Source organism: Peromyscus maniculatus, chromosome 7 (genome assembly GCF_049852395.1).
Source record: "Peromyscus maniculatus bairdii isolate BWxNUB_F1_BW_parent chromosome 7, HU_Pman_BW_mat_3.1, whole genome shotgun sequence".
NCBI classification, from domain to species: Eukaryota; Metazoa; Chordata; class Mammalia; order Rodentia; family Cricetidae; genus Peromyscus; species Peromyscus maniculatus.
This window is the reverse complement of record NC_134858.1, coordinates 9,098,997-9,115,052: the sequence shown is the minus strand read 5'-3', so window position 1 is coordinate 9,115,052 and position 16,056 is coordinate 9,098,997.

The following is a 16,056-nucleotide window of genomic DNA, read 5'->3' as shown; positions in this document are numbered from 1 at the left end:
TCATAGATGACTAATTATTAATCTATTTCTTAATTATACACTACAATTTTAAATGACCTGCATAAACATATCTTAAACAAGAATAGAAATATATATCTACAATATAACAAATTAACTTTAAATTTGTATCAATAAACTAAAATTCATAGCAATGTAAAACATTTTTAGACAAGTTGTTGCTCTTTAAAAGTAGGTTCATTAATCTACCCTTTCACCATATCATGTCTATATTCTACATTTCTATACCATATTCCCCTTTTTTTTTCTTTTAGAAGTAGATTAACTATGACCAATAACAATTTGTAACCAACAACCTAAACAAAGACAAATATCCATAATCCATTTTTTGGGGGGGATGTGGGTATAGTTTTCTAGGCTATTTCCTGCTGATAAAGGTGCTGTTGTATTCTTATGGGCATTCCGAGAAAATTAAGAATTATGATCAAGTCCTGACTGAAATAGTCTGTGAGGCTGCATTGTCTGAGCCAGTTGCCTTGAAACCATTCTCAATGTTGGATCATTTGGACCATGGTGTCATCAGAGACCTTTCAGGGGGTCTTGGCTGGTCAAACCATATTAGCCTGGAAGTAATCCATAGGTTCTCATCTTCTGTGGAAACAAAAGCAGAACCTCTTTTCCAAAGCAATGTATCCTTAGACATAAATTTTGAAATCAAGATACCTTTAAATATACATATTGATTTAACTCAGTAGCTTTTACAATCAAATATCTTTCTGCAGTTAAAAATCCCAAAGACAAAACATTCCATATTCTATGTGTAATATCCATCTTTACATGGCTTATTTTTTATATTACTTTTACTTTCTCTTTAAAGACTTCATTTTTTAAAATTTTCTATTTCTTTAATATAACTGTCTATGTTCCTTTTTCTCTTTCTTTCAAGCCTACGTACATTTTTACACACAGTGTAAACCGTTTAGAGGTTTATTTCATCTGAATCTATTTTATTGTGAATCTATCACTTTAAACTTGAGCATTCTCTGCCCACCTCAGCTTCCCAACATGGCGGAACTATATTTACAGCCCGTTCTGGGAACCATGTTTCCACTGACTCTGGGAAGCAGTGGGTCTATGCTTCCATCCAGCAACATGTAGCCCAGAAACCTATCTATCTATCTATCTATCTATCTATCTATCTATCTATCTATCTATCTATCTATCTATCTATCTATCTATCTAATCTACCTATCTACCTGTCTGTACTAGCAAAAGCTAAATCTACCACACAGCGTAATGTGCGGCTTGGAGATGCCTCTGTGTATGGCGGTGGAAATCAGTCATGTTGCAGGTCAAGCTCACACACCATGAGCACGACATAGAACAAGGCTGCATGTTGCAGTGTCTCGCCAACCATATGAGACATGAAGCAGGAACCTATTTTTGGCTCCATTTTAGAATCTTTTTTTTTCCTTAAGTTTTTTCAGGTTTTAGGTGGAAACTGTTGCCACCATATCCGGGCGCCATTTGCAGCTGAAGTTTTCTCTGGTCCTGCCCAGCCCCATGGACTCTGCAGCCACTTATAAAATAATCACCCAGAAGCTTATATTAATTAAAACTGTTCAGCCATTAGCTCAGGCCTACCACTGACTAGCTCTTACATTTAAACTCAGCCCATTTCTGTTCATCTATGTGTTGCCACATATTCAGTGGCTATACCTGTGTGCCCTTATATGCTGCTCCCTGGATGGCAGGCCGGTGTCTACTTACGCAGCCTTCTATTTCCCAGAATTCTCCTTGTCTGTTTAATCCCACCTATACTTCCTGCCTGACTACTGGCCAATCGGCTTTTTATTTATCAACCAATCAGAGCAACACATATTCACAGCATACAGAACATTCCACAGCATGCACACACACATACAGCATGCACACACACACACGTGTGTGTGTGTGTGTGTGTGTGTGTGTGTGTGTGTGTGTGTGTGTGTGTGTGCATGCTGTATGTGCATGCTGTGGAATATATACATACATACACACACACACAGAAAGCACATAGGAGTTTTAAATCTCATATATATCCAATATACTGGGAATGACCATAATCTTTATATTTGTTTAACTATGGTTTTAATAACTTAAAACGAAATATGTAATGATTTTTAACTAAAGAAAAATAGATCTCCTAAAGGTGCAAACACTTCAAACTGTGAAGCAGCACAAAAGTACAAAAGAATTAGGGTTAAGGTTTCATTTGATTGTCCAGTGAGGTGTTTTTTTGTTTTTGTTTTTGTTTTTGTTTTTGTTTTTGTTTTTGTTTTTTTTTAATGTCAGTCTGTCTTTTTGTGGTGGCATACAGAAACAAGGAAGCATGAACTTGTAAAATTACTCTAATGTTCTCTCTTCAAAAGGAATAGGTGTATCTTATTCCAAAGCCAAACATAAGTGAGCATGGCCCAGGAACACAGATTTGGGTTACCTCAAATACTGTATCTCACAGTGACAACAATTTGAAGAAAATGTTATAGTTACAAAACAAAGACAGTCATAGATCAAAACACCTCTCAAATCCATTAGTGGAAACATTAATTCATATTAAACAAGTAAGGATCTGCTAAGAACTTCAGACACTAGAAGTTTGTTTGCACGTTCAAAAAGGATCTGCCTGTTATCAGGATGTTAGGTCATATGCACAAGAAAATGACTATTTATAGGGGGATCTCAAGACAATTTGACTCTGGATATGCAGCATTTTAACTATCCCACCTTTAGGAATGTTTAACATTCATGTAGCATTTTTTTTCTGGGAGTATTAGTTAACATGGAATGTAGCAATTAGGAATATAGCAATTGGATGAAAGATAACTTTAAGACAAAAGTAAATGTTACCGATGGTCTCTAAATCCCAGGAAAATTAATGAGTACATTAAAATCATTCAAAATGGCTATTTCAGAGGGGTAAGAGAATAAATAGCAAATGTTTGGTGCATTCTACCAAGACAGCATGCAGATTCTAAATGTAGCTAATTCTTCACATGTCAGTGTCTGTGGGAAAGAAAAAAATGACATTATTGGTCTTCAAGGTTTTACTGAAGAGACAAGAACAGCAGAGTTGGGGAAAGTGAACGTTAGAGCAGATCAAAGTTTCTACTTATATCATTTCAAGTAATCTATAAAAGCATGTTTAGAACATCATTTTGTAAGTGTAGAGGAAGGAATCCTGGCATTTTCATGAGCACATGACCAAATCTATGAGTTCATGTGCAACTGCTAAACAAGGAGACTGAAAGGAAGTGCATGATGTCACAGGATGGAGATCGGCAGGGAAGCTTTCCCCTCCCTCCTACTGCGATGTAGCTGTGACGAGGCGGCTGCAGAAGTGGACAGAAAAGCAGTTGTTGTGGTTAATATTCTCAGTAAAGTAGTTTCTTGAGGAAATAAAAAGAACATACAGTGGGGAGAGGACGGAGGCAGCGGGGGGCTCCGGGGAACCGTTAAATGTGGGTCCATCCATCACACTCGGCGTGTTCACTGGAAGCTTTGCAGGAAGAGCTCATTCATCTTGCAGGAGGTCTCATTTCTTTAAGGTTCATGGTGTCAATTACCTGGATGAGGCTTGATTTTTGCATAAGTCAGAAGGACACCTTTTGGGAATGTGAGAACAAGGGAACTATGGAATAAACAGTCCACATTTGCTATTTCTATTTGTTGGTCTTACTAGATAAGCTCGATAGGACAAATATTTGAACAGATAATTTGAGAATAAGTTCTAAATTTTTATAAACATCCATTTATCTCATTTTCCAATTCAAACACGTCATTGAAAATGATTGACAGGAGCATAAATCAATGCAGATGTGGATAAGGCTTGTCAGACTCTCAGCACTGGAAGCAATAGGAACCAAAGGGCAGAAAAAGGGGACAAATTCATTGATGTTTGTCTACAAAATGAGTCACTCTAGAGTAAGTGGTAATTATGAATCACTTTATACTGCTGAGAGCAAGAGCTACTTTCAAACAGTGTGTTCTAGTTGTGAGTAATCTCATGTACGGATCCCTGGACTGAGAAATTAACTGTAGATATTTAACCACTGAGAACAGCCTTGAGAAGGGAAGGTGCCTCTTACTTGATGATTTATATTCTGGGTGCATAATAGCACTTCATATAAGAGAAAAAGCCAGGGAAATAGGGAGAAAAGTATCTTCCTGAAGCTAGAACTGTGCAAACATAGGCATAAGTTCCTCATTTTTTTTGTTTGTTTGTTTTGTTTTGTTTTCCTGAATTTGTCTCTTTGAGAAGACTTCTCATCATCACCTCAATTTTGGCCCATCAGGTAGAAAATAAAATCAGTAAAGTGTGACGTTACATTGTAGAAATTATTTTTTTTCAGATAAGGAAAAAATACAAACCATACCATTAATCATTGCCTTTTTTTCTAAATATCTAGCATGCTTTCTGTAGCCATGCTTGCTAAGAATTCACCTTCAAAACATTTCATTATTATACTGTACTAAGGTTAGCAGGGGATGTCTGGTATTTTGCTTGTCTGGTAGTATTTTAAGAAAAAAACAGAAAGTTACACATAGCCATAAACACTGTGGATAAGTCTATTATAAATTCACCCATTTTGCTTTCATGAGATCTTGTGATCAGGTCTGAGTCTTTTGACCTTTGGAAATCTATTGCTTATCATCAGTGTGAAAATGATAAATCCAAATAGAATGAAATTGGGATACGTGGTTGAGACGATATGTGCTTAAGCTCTTCATAAAACAAAGAGTGTTGTCAAGTTGCAAGATCCTTATTACTATTTAGAGAGTTATGCTTCCATTAGTTTTATCTAGGAAATAGATATTAGCATGTGCCAACTCAAATAATTGTCAGAGCAAAGTCTTAATAGAAAGTAGTAGATTAAGCTGTCAAAATGTCATGCTTCTGTATTATCAAACAAAATATTTCAGTCCAGTCCTACTAATTACATATTTACAACAGAGAGACACTAAGGGTCTTCGTCCCATATAGTGGTATGTGTTAATGCCATTGTATACTTACAGCTTGACTGGAAAACTGTTTATATTTATCTATTTTTTAATGCCTGTGTATGTGCATGTGTGTGTGCATTTGTATGTCTGTATATGTATGTACGTGTGTGTGTGTGTGTGTGTGTGTGTGTGTGTGTGTGTGCAGGTCAGAAGAAGACATTGGGTATCCTGCTCTGCTTTATTGTCTCTCAGGATCTCTCATGGATTGTGGAGCGAGGCTAAGCTAGCAAACCCTGGTGACCCCATTTGCTCTGGTGCCAGAGTTGCCGGCTGTGCACCACTACATCTAGCTCTTTACATGGGTACTGGGGGTTCCAACTCAGGTCTTCCTGCTTGGTTAGCATGTGCTTGTACCTGCTTAGCTGTCTCTCCTGCTCATATTTATCTCTTTCCACCCAAAATTCAATGGTTCCACACTAGCGTAAGACAGGCCAGCCAACAGTGTTTTGCCAAAGACAATGGGACACAGTAAGATCAGTTGAGAAACTAACATTTACTTCAACTTTGAAATAATCTGTCTTCTTGACAAGATAAGTTCTTTTACGGCATATTATGAAATTGAGGACACATCCAACCTGGAGGATACATCTGTAGTTTTTGAAAGAGTTTTCCCTTTCTAACTGTAGTCATTAAGATTTCTAAGACACCTAATTGTCATGTAAAAGCTTTAAGTTTGACTGTTCAGACAGTAATTGGTATTTACTACTTTTACCTTTTTGACATCAAAGAAGCTTCTTCATGCTTTATGTTTGTGTATCTAGCATAATTTTCATACTGGAGGTATAATCTAGTCAGCCTATTACTTTGGTGACAATGCAATTTGTTTCTAATTCATCATGCCTTGTGAATTTTTATGATAGAATGTGTGATTGGAAGATGTTTCCTTTGAAAGAAATAAGAGGGCTCACACTTTATTTGTATGCAATCTCTGCCTTTATGCTACAGATTTAACTTTCCCTGTCATTTACAAACTTTTTTAAGGCTGCTGACAACACTTAATAGAATGAGAATCCTTTCACAACAATCAAGACTGAAATGTCTTCCAATTTAATTGGAAATCATTCTGGTTCTGTTTTGCATAATAATAATAGCATAATATATCACTTTAACTGATAGGGAAGAAAACAGCCCCTTCCTGTGTGATGAGTCATAGTCATTTAGACCCTAAGTTGAATACCTGAATGTGGGTTTTCAGGCCAGGTTTAGCAGCTTAACCTTCAATGCAACTGTTTGTCTCATTAGGTAAATTGGTGGAGTGGTTTTTAAATTTAATAGTATCTCAGAAATAGACATAGGTGATGGCTATTATTTGTATAATTCTGTACTGATTCTCTGTATTTGATAGTACACAGTGTAACTTTGAACTTTTTACCAAGAGTTCAATATTCTAATTAAAGAGGTTTATTAGAGTTCTCCAAAGAAACAAAAAGTTGGCTATGTAAATTCAGACATACTCACAGAGATAAAGAGAGACTCATACATGGTCAGACTGGCAAGGGCAAAGTTTCCCAGATTCTCTGGCAAGCTGAAGGGTATATGCTGGCTGAATTTCCATTTCTGGTGAGTTAAGTCTTTCTCTTTATGGCATCAAGGGATTGGATAAGACCCACCTACAGGAAGGGAGGGAAGCTGCTTTATTAGAAACTACTGATTTAATATTGTTCTCATCTTTAAAAAACACATTCATAGAGCCATAGAATACTGGTGATTTCAGTGTTGAGGTTCAGAAGCCTGACTTAGCTCAGTAGCTGAGGATAAAATTAAACATCACAGGAGGCAGGACCTTACCTATCAGATAGGCCTTTTACCTTAACTTACCCAAAGTGATTTGAGTTAGATATTGTGTGTTACAAGTGCTGACAATAAAATAACACTCAGAACTGACTAGTTGGGGAATGCAGGGTGGGAAAGCAGACTTGGAGTTGGCTCTTGGGGCACAGGTGCATTCCATTTTAACAGCAAAGCTAAGTATATCCTAGGGAGAATAAATGTCAGCAATGAGGGTATTCTAATTGGTTTCCATTGATTCTCGAACCTGAACTACCTGGTGAGACTGGAGAGTCAAAGGGGGAGGACCTGCCAACCTGGAAGAAGAAAACAATTTGAATACGGTGGCAGGTGGCAAGACCAGATTCTTCCTCCTGTTAACATGAACTCCCCTCAACATCAGGAAGATGCTTTCCAGTTAATTCAATGGATATGGACCATTTAGTGACATGGATACTTTTGCCTTGATGGACAGTAGGGACACAGAACAAACGTAGTTTTTTTGTAGCCAGAGACACTATCACCTCATCTCAAAATTAGATATACATGAATTATGAACAATAACAGAGAGAAAATTTTAATTCCTAGTTAATTACTGGACTCATTAAAATATTAAAAGTCTATCATTTCAGGTGTTATGCTCTGTCTCAATCTTGAAGGAACAAGCAAAGGAAGAATTGGCATTCGTTAAGTCTACAAAGACACTGTAATAGCTATGACATGTACTGTATTAAATAGTGGACTAGCCCAGCAAATGTCAATCTCTTAAGCATGAATTTCATCATTGACTAAATGCTGGATGCCTCCATTATGCTCAGCAACTAACAGAAGGCAGCCATTGATACAGTCTCATGTTCACTTTCTGTACACATACATATGGAAGTATATTCTGTGGCATTTCCCTTTGCCACCTCCTTTACTAGTGAGAATTTGAAAGGTACCCTTCAAAGTACAAAAATATCTTCAAGCTAAAATGTTTTATCATGAGGTTGAATCTGATGAAAAAGTGTGAAGCCTGACATTGATTTAATACCCACTCGTGGCCTTGGGCATGCCAGTCTCCCAGCAATGTATTTTAGAAAGCCAAGTAGCTCATTTGTGATTCAGGGCCATTGGAAAGAAACAGTCTCAGACAAGCTAACAGCATTCAGAGAATGCAAAGATTCAGGAGTATGTGAGGGAAACACATCCTTCCCAAGGTCTTCCAGTGAGACAGATGTGTGTTCCCTGAAAACATGGCATGTGGGAAACTTCAACCTGCCTGTGAGAGTAACATGCAAAGAGGAAGCTTTAATTGCTCCCTGTGGTTTGCTGGTGCAGGGAACAGAGTGCAGAAGGGAGGGTTCAACTCATGCATTTGGAGGTCTCTCCCTTGACAGGCTTGTGTGCTCCTGCAGACATAGGGAGGAATTAACAGACCTCCTGCTTGCACCAGATCTATGAGGAACATGGAACCCACTGCACTGCAAAAATCGGGACATGGGACTTCTGTCCCAGTATCATATAATATGTGTACATAAAATGCATCGATGTCTTTCAAACTACTCTTTCTCTGTCTGGATCTTTTTCTAATCTGACAGTGGCTGTTGATGCCGCATACAACCTATCTGAAATAACATAATCTTAAATGTCTAAATCACCTCTAACTCTTTATCTCTCTGGTGGAACCACCACCAGTTTGTATCATTTACTTCCCTTCCCAGTCAGGATGGAGATTTTACTATGGATAATGAGGATGATAACAGTGCCATTCACCAGGTGCTTTAGAGTATAGTTTAAGTCATGTTTCCAATTCTCAGTAGGTCTGAATTTTCTGACAAGTTATTTAACATTGTAACTTTGAATGGACATAATTATTCTAAGGTTGCTTCTTATACAAAGAATGTCGAATGGTTTCTGGTCTAACTACTGTTATTGTGTTTCCATACCTTGTTAATTCCTTATGGGAGGCATTCGATGAATGAATGCTGAGTAATGACAGAAGAGCTGGTTTGTGACTGACTGGAAAAGACACTACCTAATTATGGCCACTGAGGTACTAGGCTGTCCCCCAAAAGTACAGGATCCAGGCATCTACTGTATACTGCTTATAGAAGATATACTACATGTAGAGGGTCAGAATTAAAATGTTAAAAGATGAAAATGTATTTTCTATGCAAAAAGAAATAAAACAAAAGCAGAGATAACTGAACTCTAAGTCACACAAAAATAAACTAAGTGAGCTATATCACAAGATAAAGTCATAGACTATTAATTACAACCCTAATTAATCAAAAGACATAGTAAGTTTACATGCATCCAATAATGGTATATACACAAGCAAATACTAATAGATTTTAGAAGACGGACACATTTTAATGCATATTAATACTATGTTACTTCAGTACCCTCTTTTGATAATAAACAGGTCATCTGTACAAAACTCAAAGAGCAAGCTTTGAACACTATTGTATGATATTTTGTTTGTGTTCTGACAAATAAAGCTTGCCTGGTGATCAGAGGGTGGAGCTAGTCACTAGTTAACCATAAAGGCTAGGCAGTAGTGGCATACACCTTTAAACCCAGCACTTGGGAGGAGGAAGCAAGATCAGGAGTTCAAGGCTACCCTGGGCTTTAGAAGACTGAACCATTCTAAAAGAGAAACAGAGCAGGGCAGTGGTGGAGCACACCTTTAATCTCAGTGCTAGGGAGGTGGAGACAGGAATATAAGGTGGGTGGAGACAGGATCTTCGCCCATTCAGTCTGAGAATTTGTAGAGATGGGATCCCACCCATTCAGTCCGAGACTTGTTAGAGGTAAGAAGTCTCTGGTGGCTGACTGCTCTGCTTCTCTGATCTTTCAGCTTTCACCCTAATATCTGACTCGAGGTTTTTATTTAATCAGACTTATTAGGATCACACTTCAACACACAAATTCATCTGGACAACAAATGAACCTAACAGACATGAGAAAGTACCATCAAGTATCTAGTATTACAGCTTGTATGAAAAATGACAATGTTCAGAATATCTAAAGAAATAAATTCTTATACAAATATTGTCCTAAGAGTGGGTTAGGAAGAAATAGAAACAAAACAAGGAACTAGTAATAAAACTTGAGACAAGTATTTTATTTAAAGTTTTAGGGTCTGTACTTATCAGACACTTGCTTGTAGTGTGTGTGTGTGTGTGTGTGTGTGTGTGTGTGTGTGTGTGTGTGTGTAAAAGAGAGAGAGAGAATCTCCCCTTCACTTCTTCCCTATTTTGTTTTGTTGCCATGGTAATGCCATCTTTGTGTAAAGATTTTAAAAGGGTTCGTTTTTTTTTTTTTTTTTTTTTTTTTTTTTTTTTTTTTTTTTTTTTTATGGAATCATTTGAGGGGTATTGGTGTGTTGCTGGGTCCTTAATGGCTCCCTCAGGGGAGGAGGAGGGAAGGAGCAGCATCAACAACACCGACACCGGGAGTCAGGTGAAAGGCAAGCAGCAGACTCATTTATTCAGTAACAGGGAAAGCCTTATGTACCCTCCTCCGAGCACCCAGGGTGCTTCCCAGTCTGATGACATTGTATTGTCTCCCCTCATTGGCTAGGCATGATCAGGGCCTCTAACAATGCCTGTTGCTAGGCACTCCGGCAGACTCAAGGTTAGCTCTTAAGGAAGTACCTTCCTTATGTGAATGCCTTGACAACTGATTTGAGCCTTATCTTCTTGCTTTGGTATTCTTTGAGTCTTATAGAATTTTGTAGTGAGTCCATTTGGACTCAGGTTTTTTTGGGAGATTTTTTTCATTATCGCTTCTATGTCATTGCTTATTAATAAGCTTGTTTGAATTATTTACTTCATTTGGTTTTAATTTTGATAGGTCATAAGCATCTAGATTTTGAGCTTAGTGTAATATACATTTTTAAAATGTCTTCCAGATTCTCTGAATTTTCCTTGTGTCTGTTAAATTCTACCTCTTTATCTCCACTTTTATAAATTTGGTGTTCTATATGTTTTTTAAAGTTAAGTTTGTGGAAGGCCTTGCCAATCCTGTTTGTTTATTCAAAGAGCCAACTCTTTGTTTTATTCTTTGGATTCTCTTGTCCATTTCATTAATTTCTGCACTGTTTTTTGTTATTTGTTTCCATCTACTGCTTTTGGATCCTATTTGTTCACATTCTTCCAGTGCTTAACATTCAGAAAAATGTTTGACCCTCTCTTTAATCAGTTTTGTTAGATCAAATCAGTAAGTTTTTGGTGTAAAATAAAATACACAAAATTAAATCTATTTCAGTGTACTAATGATAAATAATCTGAAAAACAAACCAAGAAAGAAATATCTTTATAATAACAGTTTAAATTCCAAATAATTAATAAATTTAAAAAATTTTGTATGTAGAAGACATACAACAAAAACTGTAAAAGATTGCTGAAGAGATCCAAAGACAGAAATAATGAGGAAGACTTGTGTTAACTGAGGGGAATAATGAATTGATCTGATTTCCATATCACACCAGTGGCCTATAGGTCCAGTACAACACTTGTCAAAATTGAATGGAAAATTTTAATACTAAGAGGAAACAAATTTCTTAAAATTCACATAGAATCATAAAAGGTACTGAACACCCAAAGGAAGTCTGAAAAAAGAACAAAGCTAGAAGCGTCATATACAGCAACTGACTTCAAAATACACTACAAAGTAATAGTGTCTAAAATACCATAAAACTGATATAGTAAGAGACACACAAACCAAGGTGGGAGGAGAGTCACTTTTTCTTGAGAACAAGGGCACTGATAGGTTGTGGTGACCCACAACCATGCACATATGGACAGTGTAACTAGAGTTTTCCTGCCTGACCCATAGTCAGGACAAATCTCTGTCACCCGTCAGTCCCACAGCCACTCAGACCCAACCAAGTAAACACAGAGATTTATATTGCTTATAAACTGTATGGCCGTGGCAGGTTTCTTACTAACTGTTCTTATATCTTAAATTAATCCATTTCTATAAATCTATACCTTGCCATGCGGCTTGTGGCTTACCGGCATCTTCACATGCTGCTTGTTATGGTGGCAGCTGGCAGTGTCTCCTTCTGCCTTCCTGTTCTTTCTTTTCTCCTCTCTGTTAGTCCCGCCTATACTTCCTGCCTAGCCACTGGCCAATCAGTGTTTTGTTTATTGACCAATCAGAGTAATTTGACATACAGACCATCCCACAGCAGGACAATGCTAATTGGACTTACTGACTTACATATTTAAAAAAATAAAGGACATGAAGTTGTTAGGGACATGTATGTAGGGTGGATATAATAAGATATACTGTATCTATGTGTGAAATCATCAAAGAATAACTAAAAAGAGAAAAACACTAATTCTTTCAGCCAACAAACATAGGCTAGCCCCTTCTTCTAAATGCTCCCTTGTCAATTACTTCAGTTCTCTTCCGTGAATGTCTAGGTGTATCTTTCTGAGTTCTAAACAGGATGGTTTCCTAATTTGAAATTAACAAGAAACAGGAATAGCTTTCATTGGTTTTGTACTGTAGCATATACAGATCTTTTGATCTAGTTTTCTTTCTTTTGTGGAGGCAGGGGGACTTATCTGTCAAATCCTCAAAACACAGCCAGAAATGCAATAGACAAAGGGGCTATATCAAACTGAAAAACCTCTACATATAAAAAGCACAATCAGGAAAATGGGCAGAGATAAAATATTTGCAGACTGTGTATGTCTCTCTCTCTCTCTCTCTCTCTCTCTCTCTCTCTCTCTCTCTCTGTATGCATATATTATGAAAGTTTAGTATCTATAATATATCAAGAAATCAATAGCCAAAATAAAAATTTAAACTAAATGGAGTTTCAGAAAAAAACCAAACCACCAACCAAACAACAAAACAACCCACAAAAGAGGAAAGGCGATACATAGTCAATGGAATAGTATTCGGCCATAAGGGGAGGTGGGGCCCAGGAAATGCCTCAGTAGACACAAATGAAAGTTGTAAAACCTGGATTTAATCAGCAGTGACTTCAGGAGAGCTGGGCATGGCAGCCCTTGACTGCAAACCCAGCATTGGGGAGTCTGGATAGATTCCATGAGCTGGCTGGTATGGCTGATGACAAACTGCAGGTACACACACAGACCCCTGACTCAAAAAGGTAGAGCAATATCAGAACACATCCAATGTCCTCCTCTGATCTCCTGATGTGTGTACTGGTCATGCACACACGAGCAGGAGAACTAGGCACCTCTTCATTACTTATTGTTTTAGCTTAATACTGACCTTACAAAGAAATCAGAATTAAAATAACCCATAACAGATAAAGACTGAATTAATGAACAACAACGGGACCCACAGAAATCTGAAACCCTACATTAATCTATTATAATTCAATAAATTTTATTAAGCATTCACAGACAGTTAATAATTCTTCACAAAACATGAAAAATAATAGACACAAGAATCTTCCTTATTTGTTTACAAAGCTGTCCTTACCTCATATCAAAGCAGCTAGACACATTCATAAGAAAGACAGAACTTCACACTAATATCGAAGTGGATAGAGACACATTTATTGGGAAACAGAACTCCATACTAATATCAAAGCAGACAGACACATTCATAGAGAAACAGAACTTCATACTAATATACACTTTAAATATAGATATGCAAAACTTGAACTAGTGAACTAAACTGAAGAGAGTAGCACATAAAAGTTATGTCCAATTATTCCTCATTGCAGAAACCAAATGTGGTTTGAACATAAAAACTGACCAATGTGTTATACTGTAATGAAAAGAAAATGCCACAGCAACCTCTCAAGAGATGAATAAAATCCTTCTAGAATTTCTAACAACTTTTCATGATGAAAGTCCTCAACATACTATGAATTCTACATACTGATTAAAGATATGTATTTTAAAATTCCCACGGGTAACATCATATGTGATGGTAATAACAGGGACTCCAAGGAAACCTACAACAGAGATAACTGAACACTCACCTGTGCTGCAGTGATAGTCACAATAGCAAAGCTATGAAATTAGCCTAACATCCATCAACAGATGCAAATGAAAGGAAAATGGGGTATATATAAACAATGTAGATGTATGCAATCATAGAGAAGAATGGCACTTGTCATTTCTTGGAAAAATGAATGCAACTGGAGACTTCACATTAAGAGAGCCAGATGCAGAAAGACATCTTTCATGTTTTCTCTCATTTAAGGACCCCAGAATTTGTTATTTGGTTACCCCAAACTATGTATTCACAGATAAATAAATAAATATATAAACACTGGGAGATTAAGAGAAAGTATGAGACTAGTGGGAGGGGGAAAAGGGAAGGCTCAAATTAAGTGTGGGATTCCACAGGGGGCCAAATGTACGCAAAATTCCTGATACACTTGAAAGAAATGATCTGTATGATTCCCAAGATTATGTACAACAAATATATACCAATAAAGCATTGTAGATATATGTAAATTTGGGATCTTAATCTATGTAGGACATTAATACTTCCTTAATAAGAAACAATATCACATATGCAGATAAAGTGTACATCTTTGCTAACAAAGACTACAACCAAACCCTCAATAAAGTAATTAAAGGAAAAAGAGGCTTAATATTTTCTAAGTTAGAAGGTAGTAGGAAATACCATGAGCTTTTCACAGACTGTGGAATAAATGTATTTTAAAAGTCTACATATATCAGTCAGAAATAATTAGCCTGGTTGTAAGGTCAAGAATCTTGCAAAGAACCTGTATTTGTAATTCCGAATGCAAGCTCAGGGATCCACAAATCATTACTATGTTCTATGATTCAAAAGAGCAGTGGTTCTCAACCTGTGAGTCAAGACTTTGGGAGCTGAATGACTCTTTCACAGGGGTTGCATATAAGAAATCCTGCATATCAGATATTTACATTATGATTTATAACAGTGGCATAATTACAGTTGTGAATTAACAATGAAACAATTTTATGGTTGGGGGTCACTACAACATGATGAACTATAATAAAGGTTCACAGCATTAAGAAGGTTGAGAATCACTGCAATAGAGGTTTTCACAGATCTCATGTAAGCAATAATGTTATGGTTTTTTTTTTTTTCAAAGGATCTGGGTTTGAATCATTAGTGGTAAATGTCTCACAAGTGAGAACCCATGAATCACTAAGACAGAAATATTCCTCTTCTCCTACCAGGGCACCATGCACACCCTGAAATGATGTATAATAAAATGTATAGAAGACAGCCAATCAGAGTCACTCACCTGAGCATAAACTGGCTGCTGTGGGATGTCTTTCTGTATGCTGTGAATATGTGTGGCTCCCATTGGATAATAAACAAAGCTGTTTTGGCCTATGGCAATAAAGCTTATAGCCAGGTGGGAAATCCAAGCAGAGAGACAGAGAGAAGAAGGGCAGAGTGGAGAGAGATGCTAGCCACCGCTAAAGGAGGAACAAGATGCCACGGCCATGTGGCAACATATAGATTAATAGGAATCGGTTGAGTTGTTATACTAGCTAGCTAAAATATGTAATTAATATAAGCCTCTGAGTGATTATTTTATAAGCATCTGCAGGTCCATGGGTGGGAGACATTCATCCAGACAGTGGGGCTGGGTTGGATGCAGAGAAACTTCCCTCTACAGCTGGCAACTTGTCATCTCCACACTGTTGACTCCCATTGACCAGCCTAAATCATTCTTAATTCCAGAGAACCAAGGAAGACTTCTGGTCAGCAGGACATTTCATGAACTTTCCAAATGTGTTGACAACAACAAACCTGTACTTGGACTGCAGTCATCCATCATCATACACCTATAAAAACAAAAAAGCACTCAAGAGGGGTAGTAACAAACTCCATAATTTGCATAATACATTATTTATAACTCACAACCCACAGTCACATCTGTACATCATATAAAGAAAGTGATTTTATGTGGTCTAGACACAAAGCTACTGTTTATGTGCAGATGTTGCTTGGTCAACAATGAGATTCTGCACAGGTCATCTATCATGAATTGAAAATATAAGTCAAATATAAATTTATCCCATGTCCCATATTGAACATTGACATGGTTTAGCAAAGCCTACTTGAAATGATGTCAGAGTGTCCTACAGTTGAGCACTTAACAGGTTATGTGCTATTTTCATAAAGCATTGAGTATCTCATGCATCTCATTGAATACATGTAAGCAGATCACACTGGTAACAGAGCATATTGTGGAGTGTTTTTTTCTTAACATTTAATACACTGTATTTTGATTACATTGTCCACTATTTCCCTTTCTTGCCCCCCAACTATTGCTAAATCCCTTTCTTTCAACCA